Source organism: Loxodonta africana, chromosome 22, assembly GCF_030014295.1.
Source record: "Loxodonta africana isolate mLoxAfr1 chromosome 22, mLoxAfr1.hap2, whole genome shotgun sequence".
Classification (NCBI taxonomy): Eukaryota; Metazoa; Chordata; class Mammalia; order Proboscidea; family Elephantidae; genus Loxodonta; species Loxodonta africana.
The window spans coordinates 63,274,237-63,290,840 of record NC_087363.1 but is presented as its reverse complement, the minus strand read 5'-3'; positions in this window follow the sequence as shown (position 1 = coordinate 63,290,840).

Below are 16,604 nucleotides of genomic sequence, written 5' to 3'. Positions count from 1 at the left end.
ATGTGTGGTTAAGAGTTTGGCTGCTAACCAAAAATGCTGGCAGTTTGAATCCACCAGCCGCTCCTTGGAAACCCTATGGAGTAGTAAAACTCTGTCCTATAGGGTCACTATGAGTCGGAATCAATTCAACAGCAATGGGTTTGGCCTCCTTCATCTCAGAGCAAAATGCTTTCTTTTATTTTTCTCTCTTACTTTGATTAAGTACATCAGTTTGCTCCTGGAGAACTAAATTCTACACCTTTTCCTTCTTCCTGTTTTACTCTGCAGGCCCACCCCCAACCCTTCCCACCCCATTTTCCCAACTCTGCATCCCAAAAGCTCAAATAACTTGTCTTATGAAGTCAGAACTTCCCTAAGCAAAAGCTGTCTCAGAACCCTTTATTTTAAGCAAATGTGTAGAGGAGTCTTGAACATTCCCAAATCATAAATGCTAATATTCTTTTTTCAGACTTATGAAGTATCCCAAATCATCTTAATCTCACTCATTTTTTAATCTGTCATACCTTACACAGTGTCTTATTCTGACCTAGATTATGTTGCAAGGACCAAACCTAATTCCTAACATTTGATATTCAAGTTTTTATGGTAAGCCTTTGTAGCCTCAAAAATTTAAGCAACCCCTGTTACCAAAAATACCCCTGGGACACTCAGTAAGTTTTTATCAGCCATTATGTCAGATTTATTCACCAAAATAGCTGGAATAATATATATCCCATGCCACATGCTCTTCTTAGAATGTGTTGTTTACACTCCTCCGTTGGGAGTAGGGTTGATGTTCTCTCCCCTTGAACCTGGGCAGACCTTTGTTACAGTCTCAGTTAATAGAATACAGTGGAAGTAGCAGTGACCAAATTTTAACTTCCACCTTTCTCTGGGATTGTTCACTTTATGGAAGCCAGCTGCCAGGCAATGAGAACACTCATGCAGCCTATGGTCAGCACCAAATTGCCAGGCGTGTGACTGAGTCATCTTGGAAGTGGATCCATCAGCCCCAGTCAAGCTTTCAGAAGACTGTAGCACCCCTGCTCCCCCCAGGCAACATAGAGCTGCAACTGTGTAAGAGAACCAAGTGAGAGTTGCTCAGGTGAGCCTTCCCTGAATTTCTGACCAACAGAACCAACAGAAACTGGGAGAGATAATCAATCAGTATCGTCATTTTAAGTTACTAAATTTTGAGCTGATTTTATGCAGCAATAAGAAAATAAAGCAGCCATTAACATCTAATCTAAATTTGGTTCCAACACTGAGTAAGTCAAGCCAGGCTAATTTTACTATAGCTTTTGGAAAAAGGAGGAGTTCCAAAAAGGTTAGGACCAGAATGGTGGGGTGGGGTCCTCTCATTGCCCCAGGAAACAAGAGCACTGGGACTAGAGAAAGGCATCCCCCCAAAATGAGGGAATTCAGAAAACAGACTTGTGTGAAAAAAATCTACTCAGCCTTGCCTAAAAGATTGTCTGAATTGATTTAGTTACTGTGGCTGAATCCTAATTCTCTGGTTGAGCAAGAACATTTGATCATGGGAGTGAAAATTTAAATCTGTCTCATTAGAGACTTGAACGGACTCTGTATCATTCAAGGATAGTATTATCTCCACTCCTTGACTTGCCTTCTACGTTGGGAGAAAAATCTAGCTACCAGCTATGGGAAAATGGGTGCTTCTGGAAGCGTGTTAAAGAATTATTGGAACTCAGCAATAAACGGATGTTGACTTCAAGGTCAGGGAGGCACTGATGTTTCTTTGAGGGACATAGGCTGGACTGGTAACTATCAAGAGAAATAAGTACCTCTGAAAGGGGACCATAGCATACTATTCAGAAGGATCAGACAGGCTGTGAGAGAATACACGGCTTTCCAAGTAACACCTTTGCTCAGCAGGAAGGATAGATAGAAGAACATGTTCTGTATTTGTGGAAACACAAATTTTGTTTTCCCTGCTTCTCCTGAGGGCTCACCCTGTCTTTTCTTTGGCTTAGGTCCCCACTCAGTATTCCTCAAAATGTTTCGTTGAACAGGAAAGGGGGCTTGTTGGGCACAATTAAAGGGAAAGAATCAGGGCTAGCAATTCATTTTCTGAGACAAGAACTTCCATGTAAAACTGTATATTTCCTCACTCTGACCTGGAAACAACAGTTTTTTGGGTGAGGAGATTCATTTTGAAATATACTCTGAGTCAGTTTGGCCCCTTTTGTGGCAAAGAATAAAGGATCATTCAGGTTCTCACAAGCCATGGGGGTTATTACAAGAATAAATATGGAAATAAATAAGACAGCATAATAGACATAAGTTTGCTTCTTGATATACCAATGTAAGAATCATCACATTCTTTATTTATTTTTTAATCAAATAAAATCTAATACCACCATCTATTGTAGAAAATCCAATCTTAGTCAATTTGGAAAAGTGAATGGATCGGAACCCTGAAACTTATGGAAGTCTGGTAAGCTTGGGAAAGGACTTCTGATGTTCATAGTCTACTGCGAGTAGCAGCTAAGATGTTCATGCCTATCATTCATTCATGCCTATCATTCCTTCAAAGATGCCCATGGCATCCACCCCCGTTAGGATTTTGGCTCCCAAAGCTGCAGCAGATAGTTCTCACTCTCTAGGCATCCACGTGCTACCATTATCATAGGCCTGCCTCTCCTAGGCGTTATGTGGGAGGGAGATATTCCCTACCCTACCATCACAAGGATGAAGAGCCCAGTTCTTGCTCAGCAACTCCTGCTCTCAATCCCTAGATGTGTGTTCTTTGACAGTGGCATACAAAGGGTAGCTGGCGAGAGCCATTAGTCTCAGGTGCAGGTAATAAGATGATGTCATATCTGTGGAAAATGTAAAAGCAATAATAATGACATGTTCAACTTGCTTAAATAAAAAATATCATCAACCCAAAAGTCTACATCCAGGAAATTATCCTTCGAAAATGAAGGAAAAAGAAAGATATTCCCAGATAAATAAAAACTGAGAGAATTCTTCCCTTCAAGAAATAGTAACAAGAGTCCTTCAGTACTGCCTGGGATACTAGACAGTAATTCAAATCCACCTGAAAAAAATAAAGCGTATCAGTAAAGGTAAATACACAGATCAGTATAATAGAGAACAAAGTTAAGATCAAGGAAACGATTTCATTTAGAATAACATCTAAAAGATTAAAATACTTAGGAATAAATTTAACTAGGGATGTGAAGGACTTATACAATGAAAACTATAAAACACTGCTGAAAGAGGTTAAAGAAGACTTAAATAAATGGAAAGGTATTCCGTGTTCATGGTTTGGTAGATTTAATATTGTTAAGATGTTAACACTAACGAAGTGATCTACAGTTTCAATGCCATCTTGATCAAAATTCCAACGTCCTTGTTTACAGAAATGAAAAAGCCAATCCTCACCTTTACATGGGATGGCAAGAGGCCCAAAATAGTTAAGCAGTGTTGAAAGAGAAGAACAATGTAGGAGGAATCACTTCCTGATTTTAAAACATATTATACAGATACAATAATCAAACCAACCTGGTACTGGTACAACAATAGACACACACACCAATGGGATAGAATTGAGAGTCCAGAAATAAACCCACACATCTATGGTCAACCGATTTTTGACAAGGGTGCTAAGTTTATTTGATGGGGGAAAGAAGAGTCTCTTCAATAAATTATGCTGAGAAAACTGGATTTCCACATGCAGAAAAATGACACAGGATCCATGCCTCATACTGTATATAAAAACAAATTCAAAACGGGTTAAGGACCTAAATATGAAAAATAAAACCATAAAATGCTTAGTCAAAAATTCAGGGACAACTGTTGGGCCTAGCTTTTAACAATGTATTATCTAATACAATAACAAAAGCACAAAGAGGAAAAGACAAAATAAATATTTGGTACCTTGTAAAAATTAAACACTATTGTTCATCAAACAATTTTAGTAAAAAAATGAAAACACAAGCTATCAACTAAGAGGATATCTTCAGAAACCATATATCCAATAAGAATCTAATAACCAAAAACATACATAAACTTTGACAACTTAACAACAAAAAGACAAATAACTGAATCATAAGATGGGCAAAGGATTTTAATAGACATTTCACCAAAGAGGACGTTCAAATGGCTACTAAACACATGAAAAGATGCTCCATGCCGTTAGCCATCAGAGAAATGCAAATCAAAACCACAACGAGATGCCATTTCATTCCCACTAGCACGGCTAAGATAAAAAAAAAAAAAAGGTGGTGAGAATGTGGGGAAATTGGAAGCCTTATCCATTGCTGGTGGGAATGCAAATTGTACAGCCATTGTGGAAAACAGAGTGGCAGTTCCTTAAAAAATTAAAAAAAAAAAAAAGAACTACTGTATGAACCAGCAAGTCCACTCCTGCGTATACACTCAAAAGACTTGAAAGCAGAGACTCAAAGAGATTTGTACACTGATGTTCACTTTAGAACTCTTCACAGTAGCCAAAAGATGGAAACAACCTAAATGCCCATCAACACATGAGTAGTTAAACAAAACGCGATACATACATTCGATAGAATACTATTCAGCCAGTAGGAGAAAGGAAGTCTTAATACAAGCTACCATACGAATGAAGTTTGAAGACATTATGAAGAGTGAAATAAGTCAATCACAAAAGGACAAATAATGATCTCACTTATATAAAAAGACAAGAACAGGCAAATGCATAGAGACCAAAGTTTATTAGCGGTTACCAGGGGCAGGGAGAAGGGGAAAAGGTAGGTAATTGCTTACGGAGTACTGAGTTTTGGTTTACAGTGAATGAAAAATTGCACTGATTAAGGGTAAAGCTTGATTAATGTAATTGCTGTCACTAAGTTGTACACTGAAAAAGTTGAGTGGGCAAAAGTGTGATATATCTACAATAACCAAAAAAAAAAAAAGAGTAGAGGCTGAGGCTGCTATGTACAACCAAACACCTCATGGGATTTGGTTCCTTGATTTCGAGGTTTAGGGTCATAGTTTCATGGGACATCCCAATTAATTGCCCTAATATCACGGTTCGTGTTTCTATTCTACCTCTGAGTTCATTGCATAGTGCCTAGGGTCTTAAAAGCTTGCAAGTGGAAGTCCAAGGCACAACAATTGTTCTCTATTTGCCAGGAGCAACAGAGGAAGAGGGAGAGTCAGGAATAGGAGAAGGAAATAGAATATGTGACTAATTACCTCCAGGAACAACTACCTCCTTTGCCATGAGCCCAGAAGAACTGAATGGTGCCCGGGTAACATTACTGAACATTTTGATCAAAATCCTATGGAAAAATCCTGATCAAAAGGGGGAAAATGCAGAATGTAATTTCAAATTCTCAGGGAATCCATGCTTTCTCGAGCCATGGAGGTTGGATGAAGTTGTGAAACTACCGCCCCAAGATACTGCATTTTTATGCAAATAAGGTACCCCTTCTATGTTTGTTTGCCAACTAAGCCCTCCCCCCCACAAGATATTTTCATAAGCACTGCTATGCTAATTTTTTTTTACATGTTGCTGTAAAAAAATTAGCATAGCACACTTAGGAAAATACCTCATGGTGGAAGGGTTTGGCTGGTAAATAAATGCAGAAGGGGTACATTATTTGCATAAAAATTAGGTAAACTTTAAACCTTAAACCAAAAATATCCTTTGAAGTCTTCTTGAAACCAAACAATAGTTTAGCTCAACTAGTAAAGAATGTCTACCTTGAGCATCATGCACTTTTAAGATCTATCTAATCTACATGGGATCAAATTGACAAGAGCAACTCAAAAGATTACATGGGAACCTTAGGTGGTAGTGAGTTTATGTCAGTGGGGAAGGCACAAATCAGAAAAGGAGGGTGAGAATGGTTGCACAACTCAAATAATGTAATCAATGCCCTTGAATTATACATGTTGAATTGGTATATATTTTTACTGTATATATTCTTATTAACAATGACAAAAATAAAATAAATTATAAAAAACAAAAAGAGTATAAAGTTAAAATTGATTGTTAGACTTTGTAATTATGCATGGTAAAATGTCAAGTGAATCACCAAAGGAATGAAAATAGAGTTCATGGCTTCTAAACTAGGAGAGAGGAAAAAATGGAATAAGAAAGAAGAAAACAAACAACAACAACAAAAGCACCAGACTCGTACAAAAATAGGCTAGAAAACAGAGGAAAGGCTACATAAAAACACACACACATACACAAAAAAATGATGGATACAAATTTAAATATAAGAATAAATAATAATTACATAGGAGTTGGAAACCCTGGTGGCATAGTGGTTAAGCACTACAGCTGCTAACCAAAGGGTTGGCAGTTCGAATCTGCCAGGTGCTCCTTGGAAACTCTATGGGGCAGTTCTACTCTGTCCTATAGGGTTGCTATGAGTCGGAATCAACTCGACGGCACTGGGTTTGGTTTGTATATAGGAGTTTGACAGGAGCAAGACTGTTGTACTGAAATTAAAAAAGCAAAAAAAAAATCGATATACTTTAATGTTTAGGAGAGATATACATAAAACGTAAGGATACAAAAAGGTTGAAAACAAAAAGACGGAAAAAAATATACCAGGAAAATACCACACACATGAAATCCTCATTCCTCTCCTACGCTTGTAGCCCACAGCTGCTCTATAACAGCCTGGAGAATTAAACTCCCAAATCTTAATATAGGGAGCAGTTTCCCTGTATTGATATCAGATAAAATAACAATATTAAGGATAAAGAGAGTCACTACATAATGCTACAAAGGTTCAGCTAATGAGGAAGATGTAACAAAACCAAGCCTGAATGAACCAAATAAACAGCCTCAAAATGAATTAAGACAAAATTGAGTTCTACAGGGAGGAATTGGCAACTCCACTACCACAGTGAAAGACGTCAACATGCATATCTCAAGTAAAAAAAGTAAAGGTGCAGATTATTTGAAAAACACACATGTCTAGACATATACGGAACTCTGAATCTAACAATAAAAGAATATACAAGGAATATTTACAATATGGAAAGAAAAAAGACAAACTTGACCTGTGAGTTAAAGAAGAAATCATGCCAGAAATTAAAAAATATATTGCATTGAATAATAAAGATAATACAGTGCTAGTTTTTATAAGCCTGCCTTCTGAGCATATGGTTGAAACAGGTTTCCTAGTTCCCCGGTAACAGGTTTTTGGTTTATACATATACATATATATACACATACATACCTTCAAGCACACACACACATATCTATATACACATATATAGATATAACGAACATGTTGCCATCCAGTCAATTCCAACTCATGGTGACCCTACAAGACAGGGTAGAACTGCCTCATAGGGTTTCCAAGGAGGAGCTGGTGGATTTGAGCTGCTGACCTTTTGGTTAGCAGCCCATAGCTCTTAACCACTGCACCACCAGGGCCTGCTGTGCTCTGCCCCCTGTGAGGTATGTTTGTAAATGTGCTATGCTAATTCTTTTTACAGCAACACGTGGAAGAGAATTGGCATGGCAGGCCTCGTAAGGGTGCCTTGAGGGGCCGGGGGAGGGCGCGGCCAGCAAACAAAACACAGAAGGTGCACATTATTTGTGTAAAAATATAGTGAACATGTGTTACCTGTATATTTTTTTGTACGTATTAAATATTCCCTCTAATTACCCTGGATTTCAACTTTAATTTTAGATCTTAGCTTCTCAATTCCTCAGCTTTCCCATCTATGAAATGAGGATTATAAGACTAGCTTTTACTTCCCTCGTTGGGAGAATATAAGAGTTAATAACTATTTTGAGAACTTAGAGCAGATGCTTCTATACGTTCCAGTTAGCTGGGCTTCTCGAAACCACAGTCAGGCTGAGAATGGCAGAGAACAGCAAGGAGACCTTCAGTGCTGTTGCGGTTCTTGTTTTAATGGGGCTGTACAGTTGATGGTTATGGTTCTCACACAGAAAGACTTTCCATTCTCTGGTTATATTTTCAGAATACGTTACTCCCTGGGCTTTGTCACATGTTAAAATTCATTGTAAGTTTCTCATATTCACTTGAGAAGGGAGCTGTGGGGCAATAGAAAGGGAAGGCAAGAAACAGGGAGAAGACTGAAGAGAGGTAGGGGATTAGGGTGAGAGGAGAGAGAGCAATTCGCTTTAATGACCCTCTTTTCCTCTGATGAGCTCCAGGGGTCTGTGGAAAGCTGAGTCACGTTTCACTGCCTTGCTCTACTTGCCCACCCAAGAACTGGTAATTCCAGTGACAAATGGGCCTTCTGCAGAAGTGGCCTGATGTCATTAACTTGTGTCCAAACCCTTGCCTTCCAACTTCCAAGAATATACTTCAGGAGTCCCAGAGAAAAAGATGATTTTATAATATTAATACACAAAAACAGGAAACAACCCCAGTGTGTATTTTTCTGGCTAATACTAGTCGAGAGAGTTAATAAGCAATAATAGTTTTATTAAGGTAGAGCAGTTGGGGCAATATTTATTCATCTGAAACAGCCTAAGAAATGTAAATGATAAAACAAAAGGCATTGCAGACTGGGGAAAGTAAACAGGCAGCCGGTGAGGCTGAGTGGAGCTTTTCAAAGAAGCCATTAAATGTACCCAAATGCATAAGAGGAAAATTAAAGATCAAAAGGAACTTGTCATATTCCAGCAGCTCTGCAGTGCACAGGCTCACCTCTCCTGGACTTTGAGGGGAAAGCAGTCACAGTAATAATTAAGAAAGCCTGCACTTGTTTTTTTAATAAATATTTCATGATATGTCATCTGCTTCCAAGAGGAACCATAACACGGCACAGCCCCTGCATACTTAGCAGTTGTGGAATGACAAAAACTGGGCTAATTATGCTAAGATCATACAAATTTAGAACTGAAGGCAGTGGAAGCTGACAGGCCATGTCAAGGGCTATGAATTTGGGCTATACGCAGAGCTCCAGGAGTTAGCAGTGTCAGCTTGTTATGCATGAGGCAGCCCGGCAGGCCTTTCTCACTGGGGTATCCTCACTGAGAGTTCTAAAAAACACTTTTTGGCAAGAAGAGCACTTCAGGGGCTTTCAGAAATTAGTCAACCAAAGTCAGAAGGGCCTGAATCCCGCCTTTTACCATCTCAGAGAGACCACAAGTGTCAGCCTGAAAATAATACTGTATGTTTCAAGTTCTTTGAGGTTTGATTTCCTTATTAATTAATTCCAACACTATTTATTGAACACCTACTAAAGTGCCAGGCACTGCTCTAGAACAGGGGACAGAGCTGTGAAAGAAACAGCCAAGGACCATTGCACTCACGGAGTTTTCATTCTGGTGGGGAAGGCAGACAATAAACAAGTGAATACATAATATTTTAGGCAATGATGTGCGCTAAGGGGAAAGACAAATCAGGGAATCGGGATAGGACAGGTTGTAGCGGGGGTGCAGTTTTAGAAAGGGTGGCCAGGAAAGACTTCTTGTGAAGGTAATGTTTGAATCAAGACTGAAGGAAGTGAGGAAAGGAGCCATTTGGACCTCTGGGAGCAGAGAATTCCAGGCGAAGGAAGCAGCAAGCACAAGGGTTCAGAGAAGAAAGTGTGCCTGGTGTGTTGGAGAAACAGCCAGGATGCAGGGAGGCAGTAGAAGAGTAGGGGAGGGAGAGGTTAGTGGAGAGGAGGTCAGAGGGGGCACAAGGAGGCGGTAGATCACGTAAGTCCTTCTAGGTGCCTGTGAGGACCTGGATGTTACCCTGAGATGGACAGTCACCAGAGGGTATAGCACAGAGGGGACACACGGTCTAACTTTACCTCCCACAGTGCTGCCTGGCTGTCGTGCTGAGAACAGACTGGAGAAGAGTGAAGTCAGAAGCAGTGAGATCAGTTAGGAGGGTCTTGCAATCATCTGGGTGAGCGATGTTAGTGGGCAGTGATGGAAACACAGATAAGAATGATCCAGAAGCAGAGCTGGCAGTGTTTTTCTAAGGATTGAACGTGGGAGGTCAGACTAACTGAGGACACAAGGATGATTCCATGGTTTCTGTCCTAAGCAACTGAAAGAGCAAAGTTAACACTGAGAAGGGTGGAACAGGAAAAGTAGTCCATTTAGGGGGAAATATCAGGAGCTCACCTTGGGTCACGTTCAGGTGCCTATTAGATATTAAGTGGGCAGTTGGGCATGTGTGTCTAAAGTTAAGGGAAACACTCAAGATTCAATATACTAAAGTCAGAAGTCATCGGCAAGTAGATATTTAAAGCCACGAAGCCAAATGACATCACCCAGGGAATGAGTTTAAAAACAAAATAGTAGAGAACAAGCGAAGACTGAGCCCCAGGGCATGCCAATGCTTCTGCAAAACGCCAAATGATTATATTTGAAAATGGAAATCATATTATATACCTCATTGAGTTGTGAGGCTTCAAGAGTGAAAACGTGTAAGTACTAAGGACTCATGTCCTAGCATGTAGTATAAATACCAAATAAACTGAAACAAAATGACTAGAATAATCCCCATTATCTAGAAACAAAAAACAAGGTTCAGTGGGGTTTAGGAGCTCCTTGCCTAATGTCATACAGGCAATAAATTTATGAAGATGAGATTTGAGTCTGGTTCTTCTTTCTAACTTGGAGTATTTATTCCCCCTCGTTTGCCACACACTTTCTTTCTAATAAGCAGGTCCCTGAATGGAGCCCTGGTGGCAAAGTGGATAAGTATTTGGCTGCTAACCAAAAAGTGGGCAATCTGAATCCACCAGCTGCTCCTTGGAAACCCTGTGGGGCAGTTCTACTCTATCCTATAGGGTTGCCATGAGTCGGAATTGACTCTACAGCAATGGGTTTGGTTTTTTTGGGGGAGGTTTCAGTGGCACAAATGGTTTGTGCTCGACTAATAACCTAAAGATTAGAGTTTGAAACCACCCAGTGGCAGTGTGGAAGAAAGGCCTGGTGATCTGCTTCCATAAAGATTACAGCCAAGAAAACCCTATGGAGCAATTTTACCCTGTAACACGTGAGGTTACCATGAGTCGGAATCAATTTGACTGCAATGGGTTGTTTGGGTTTTTTTTTTTTTTTTTTGGTTTCTTGCTAATGAACAAGTCACATTCCTGTCTTCAAGGAACTTACACTTTAGTAGTGGAAGAGATAAAGCAAGAGTCCATAAATTAAAGATTTAAGTAACAATCTAAAATGGGGGGGTTTCCAGAACCCATGGCCTAGGAGTCCTGGTTGTGGAAAGCCTTGGTCTTTTCTTCATGTCCAGACTGTGAGATCTGGTCTCCTAGATGCTGCCTTTTTGGTGAGAATCTCATAGTCATTTATGGAGAAAGAGTTATGAGAAATATTTCCTATCACTAGCCAAGGGGGCAACTGGAATACTGACCCTGGCATTATTCACTACACCAACTTGGGATATAGGGTACCGATGATCTGACCTCAAACAACTTCTACTTAACACAGCGTCAGGCCCAGTCAAGCTTCCTTTAAAGGCTTTTCGTTTTGGTCTAGGGACAGAGTTAGTTTGGCTTGTGTGAACAAAGTTGGCAAAAGCAATTCATGACTAAACGATACATTTAATCCAAGGTCCCAAAGCTTCCTTGCTCAGGACTTGAACCACATAGCAATATCAACTTTAGTTCTGTGCCAGCATTTCATATTGTAATTATGTTGTCTAACCAGACTTTTACATCCTCCTCATTCCATTCTTACAACATGGTTGCAGGCTTTTTATCACCAGGATTCTCGTTCTATAGAGGAGGAAACTGAAGCTCCACAATCTTCTGCGATTTGCTTAGTACAGTCACATACTGAGGACGTGATGGAGCAAGGACCTTGACATACACTTTCTGATCTCACAGCACCAGGGCTCATCACAGTGATAGAAAATTGCCTGTGAGGTAATTTATTCTTGTTGCATAGTGAGACAGTAATGAAGCAGGGATATGAACCAAACATTTTGATTTCACATTCCCAGTATACATTTCAGTGACATGCAATGTCCCATAGTTAAGACAACTTTAATTATTTCTCCAACTAAACTTCTTGCAATGGGATTTAAGATGGACTCATACGATCCTGAAATTTTCTCTGTAACAACAAGAATCGTTTTGGAGTTGTGGTATTTCAGAAAGGCTGGCTTCCATTGGCTACATACAATGCCTAACACCCATAAATGCTTATCTACATGATCTTACAGTAATGTTCTAAAAGGATTGATCAATTCATGGACTTTTTCACCATATTGAATCAGCTGTTGATCTGGCATTATTAAATGCCTACACATTTAATTTCTACATCTGTAATCCACCCCAGATAAAAGTTCTCAAATGTCAGCAGTCACCCACATGCTATTCAAAACCCCAAATCCACACTGGTCCCACACTTTCGTGACTGCCTCCCTCACTACCTCACATAAACACTCATTATTTTCTAAATGTCTCTTATTATGCCAGCCAAAAATAAGTATCCACTCACAGCAACCCACTCAGATGAAGTTTTCCCTTCAACTTTGCTTCCAAATGCTTAGAGGGGGATGGATGCCACAGAATTTGGGATCTAGCAACTGGTTTTTATGAGGCCTAGTTGATTTCTTTTTCTGCTTCCAGATAACCAATTAAGCACTGTCCTAACTAAAAATTGGGGCAAGATTACATAGGCTAGTCTAAGTACAGTTTGTTTTACAGACAAAGAACCTGTCTGGACTCTCTGAAACTTTATTTATTAATTTTTTTTAATTGGTGGAGGATTTGCAGCAAGGGTCAACTCCCATATCCTGCTGATCACTTTATCCTTTAGTAAACATTGAGGACAGGAAGGAAAACCCACCCACTACTCATTGTCGTGGAGTTGATTCCAACTCACATCAACCCTATAGGACACAGTAGAACTGTCCCATAGGGTTTCCGAGGCTATAATCTTTGTGGAAGCAGACTGCCACATCTTTCTCCCATGGAGCGGTGGGTGGGTTCAAACCACTGACTTTTCAGTTAGCAGCCAAGTGCTTTATCCACTGCACCACCAATGCTCCTTGAAGGGAAAACCAGCATCCTCTTAGTTATTTCCTGGCAGCACTCTACCACTGTACAAATGGGCCAGAAAGTGCCTTTGAGCTAAAAAAGCTGCAGCTCTACAAAGCCACAACAGAGCTATTCAATGCCTGCCAACTAACCTCTGAGGCTCAGAATCATCCATTTAATGAGACCCAGAAATAACATGGTGCTGAGGATGCTGTTCAACTTGCCGGTGAATATCCTTCCTGCTTATTTGCAATGGAAATGGAGAGATGTTGAAATTGCCTATCTAAGTCTTCTCATCTGGAGGAAAGTGGATTTGGAGTGGGGGGCAAGGAGGACTAATTTTCCCTCTGCCTGTCAACCTCTCATTACACTAGCAAGTCAAGCACTCCTGACACCCAGTGCTGTAGCCACTGTCATCACCTACCACTGCTCCCATCTATTCACTATTCTTTATTGTGCTTCTTACCTTCTTTCCCTATGTTTTTGCTCAAACTCAGATATTAAAAATATGCAGTTGGTAAATTGCTTCTCTAAAAAGATTATTTATGGCATGGAAAAGGGTACATAATAAACCATTAAGTGAAAAAAAATCAAAACAGTAAGAAGCGTACAGATCCCAATTTTACAGTGGAAAAGAAAGAATACCTAGAAGAATATCAAAACATTAACATTAACCTTCTCAGACATCATGTAATCCTGAAAAATTTTAATATGCTTATTGGTGCCTTCTTTTGCATCAAAAGAAGATGGAAGGAATATACAGAGTCATTATACCAAAAAGAATTAGTCGATATTCAACCATTTCAAGAGGTGGCATATGATCAGGAACCGATGGTACTGAAGGAACAAGTCCAAGCTGCTCTGAAGGCATTGGCAAAAAACAAGGCTCCAGGAATTGATGGAATATCAATTGAGATGTTTCAACAAACAGACGCAACGCTGGGGGTGCTCACTGGTCTATGCCAAGAAATATGGAAGACAGCTTCCTGGCCAACTGACTGGAAGAGATCCATATTTATGCCTATTCTCAAGAAAGGTGATCCAACCGAATGTGGAATTTATAGAACAATATCGTTAATACCACACGCACGCAAAATTTTGCTGGAGATCATTCAAAAACAGCTGCAGCAGTGTATTGACAGGGAACTCCCAGAAAATTCAGGCTGGTCTCAGAAGAGGACGTGGAACCAGGGTTATCATTGCTGATGTCAGATGGACCCTGGCTGAAAGTGGAGAATACCAGAAGGCTGTTTACCTGTGTTTTATTGACTATGCAAAGGCATTCAACTGTGTGGATCATAACAAACTATGGATAACACTGCAAAGAATGGGAATTCCAGAACACTTAATTGTGCTCATGAGGAACATTTACATGGATCAAGAGGCAGTTGTTCAGACAGAACAAGGGGATACTGATTGGTTTAAAGTCAGGAAAGGTGTGTTTCAGGGTTGTATTCTTTCACCATACCGATTTAATCTGTATGCTGAACAAATAATCCGAGAAGCTGGATTATATGAAGAAGAACGGTGCATCAGGATTGGAGGAAGACTCATTAACAACCTGCATTATGCAGATGACACAACCTTGCTTGCTGAAAGTGAAGAGGACTTGAAGCACTTACTAATGAAGATCAAAGACCACAGCCTTCAGTATGGATTATACCTCAACATAAAGAAAACAAAAATCCTCGCAACTGGACCAATGAGCAACATCATGATAAACAGAGAAAAGATTGAAGTTGTCAAGGATTTCGTTTTACTTGGATCCACAATCAACAGCCATGGAAGCAGCAGTCAAGAAATCAAAAGATGCATTGCATTGGGCAAATCTGCTGCAAGGGACCTCTTCAAAGTGTTCAAGAGCAAAGATGTCACCCTGAAGACCAAGGTGTGTCTGACCCAAGCCATGGTATTTTCAATCACATCATATGCATGTGAAACCTGGACAATGAGTAAGGAAAACCGAAGAAGAGTTGACATCTTTGAATTGTGGTGTTGGTGAAGAATATTGAATGTACCATGGACTGCCAAAAGAACGAACAAATCTGTCCTGGAAGAAGTGCGCCAGAATGCTCCTTAGAGGCAAGGATTGCAAGACTGCGTCTTACATACTTTGGACATGTTGTCAGGAGGGATGAGTCCCTGGAGAAGGACATCATGCTTGGCAGAGTACAGGGCCACCGGAAAAGAGGAAGACCCTCAACAAGGTGGATTGACACAGTGGCTTCAACAATGAACTCAAGCATAACAACAATTGTAAGGATGGCACAGGACCGGGCAGTGTTTCGTTCTGTTGTGCATAGGGTCGCTATCAGTGGGAACCGACTCGATGGCACCTAACCACAACAACGTTAGTGCCTTAACTAAATCCTTCTCAATTTTATAAAAGAAACACGTTATTTAAAAATTACAAATTATCAGGCCATAGCAATAAATTTAACAATCATCAGTTGACCATTTATTGTGTGTAGGACCTTGTAGTGAACACTAAAATAATATAAAAGGAAAGATGGTCCCTTGCCTTCAAAGAATTCATAGCCTAGTTAGTTGGTCAAAAGACCAAAATACAATGAAATATACTTTCATTTCTTAAATTATTTATTTTAAAACATTTAGATTTACAGAAAAAAAAAAAAACAGCAATACAAAGTTACCATATACCCCACACCTAGTTTCTCTATTAACAACTTAGATTAGTATGATACATTTGTCACAATTAATGAACCAATATTGACACATTATTATTAATGGCCCGTGTGTCAAATACTAGCCGGGTCACCCGTGGTGGAGAGGTTTCAGCAAAGCTTCCAGACTAAGGCAGTCTAGGAAGAAGGAACTGGCAGTCTATTTCTGAAAAAATTGGCCAATGAAAACCTTATGAATAACAGCAGAAAATTGTCAGATATGGTGCTGGAAGATGAGCACCTCAGATTGGAAAGCACTCAAAATACAACTGGGGAAGTGCTGCCTCTTCAAAGTAGAGCCAACCATAATAATGTGGATGGAGTAAAACTTTCCGGACTTTCATTTGCTGAGGTGGAATGAATCAACATGAGAAGAAACAGCTGCAAACTTCCATTAATAATCAGAACATGGAACGTACAAAGTATGAATCTAGGAAAATTGGAAGTTGTCAAAAATGAAATGGAATGCATAAAGATAGATATTCTATTCATTAGTGAGATGAAACAGAGTGTTATTGGCCATTTTGAATCAGAAAATCATATGGTCTATTATGCCAGGAATGACAAATTGAAGAGGAACTGTGCTGTACTCATCATCAAAAAAAATTTCAAGATCTATCCTTATGTACAACACTGTCACCGATAGGGTAACATCCTTACGCTTACAAGGAAGACCAGTTAATATGACTATTATTCAAAGTTATGCACCAACCATTAATGCCAAAGATGAGGAAATTGAAGATTTTTACCAATTTCTGCAGTCTGAAATTGATTAAACGTGAAATCAAGATGCATTTATAGTTACCGGTGACTGGAATGCAAAAGTTGGAAACAAGGAATAAAGATTAAAAAAAAAAAAAAACCAAACCCATTGCCATTGAGTCGATTCTGACTTATGGTGACCCTATAGGACAGAGTATAACAACATTGCACAGTTTCCAAGGAGCAGTTGGTGGATACAAACTGCTGATATTTTGGTTAGCA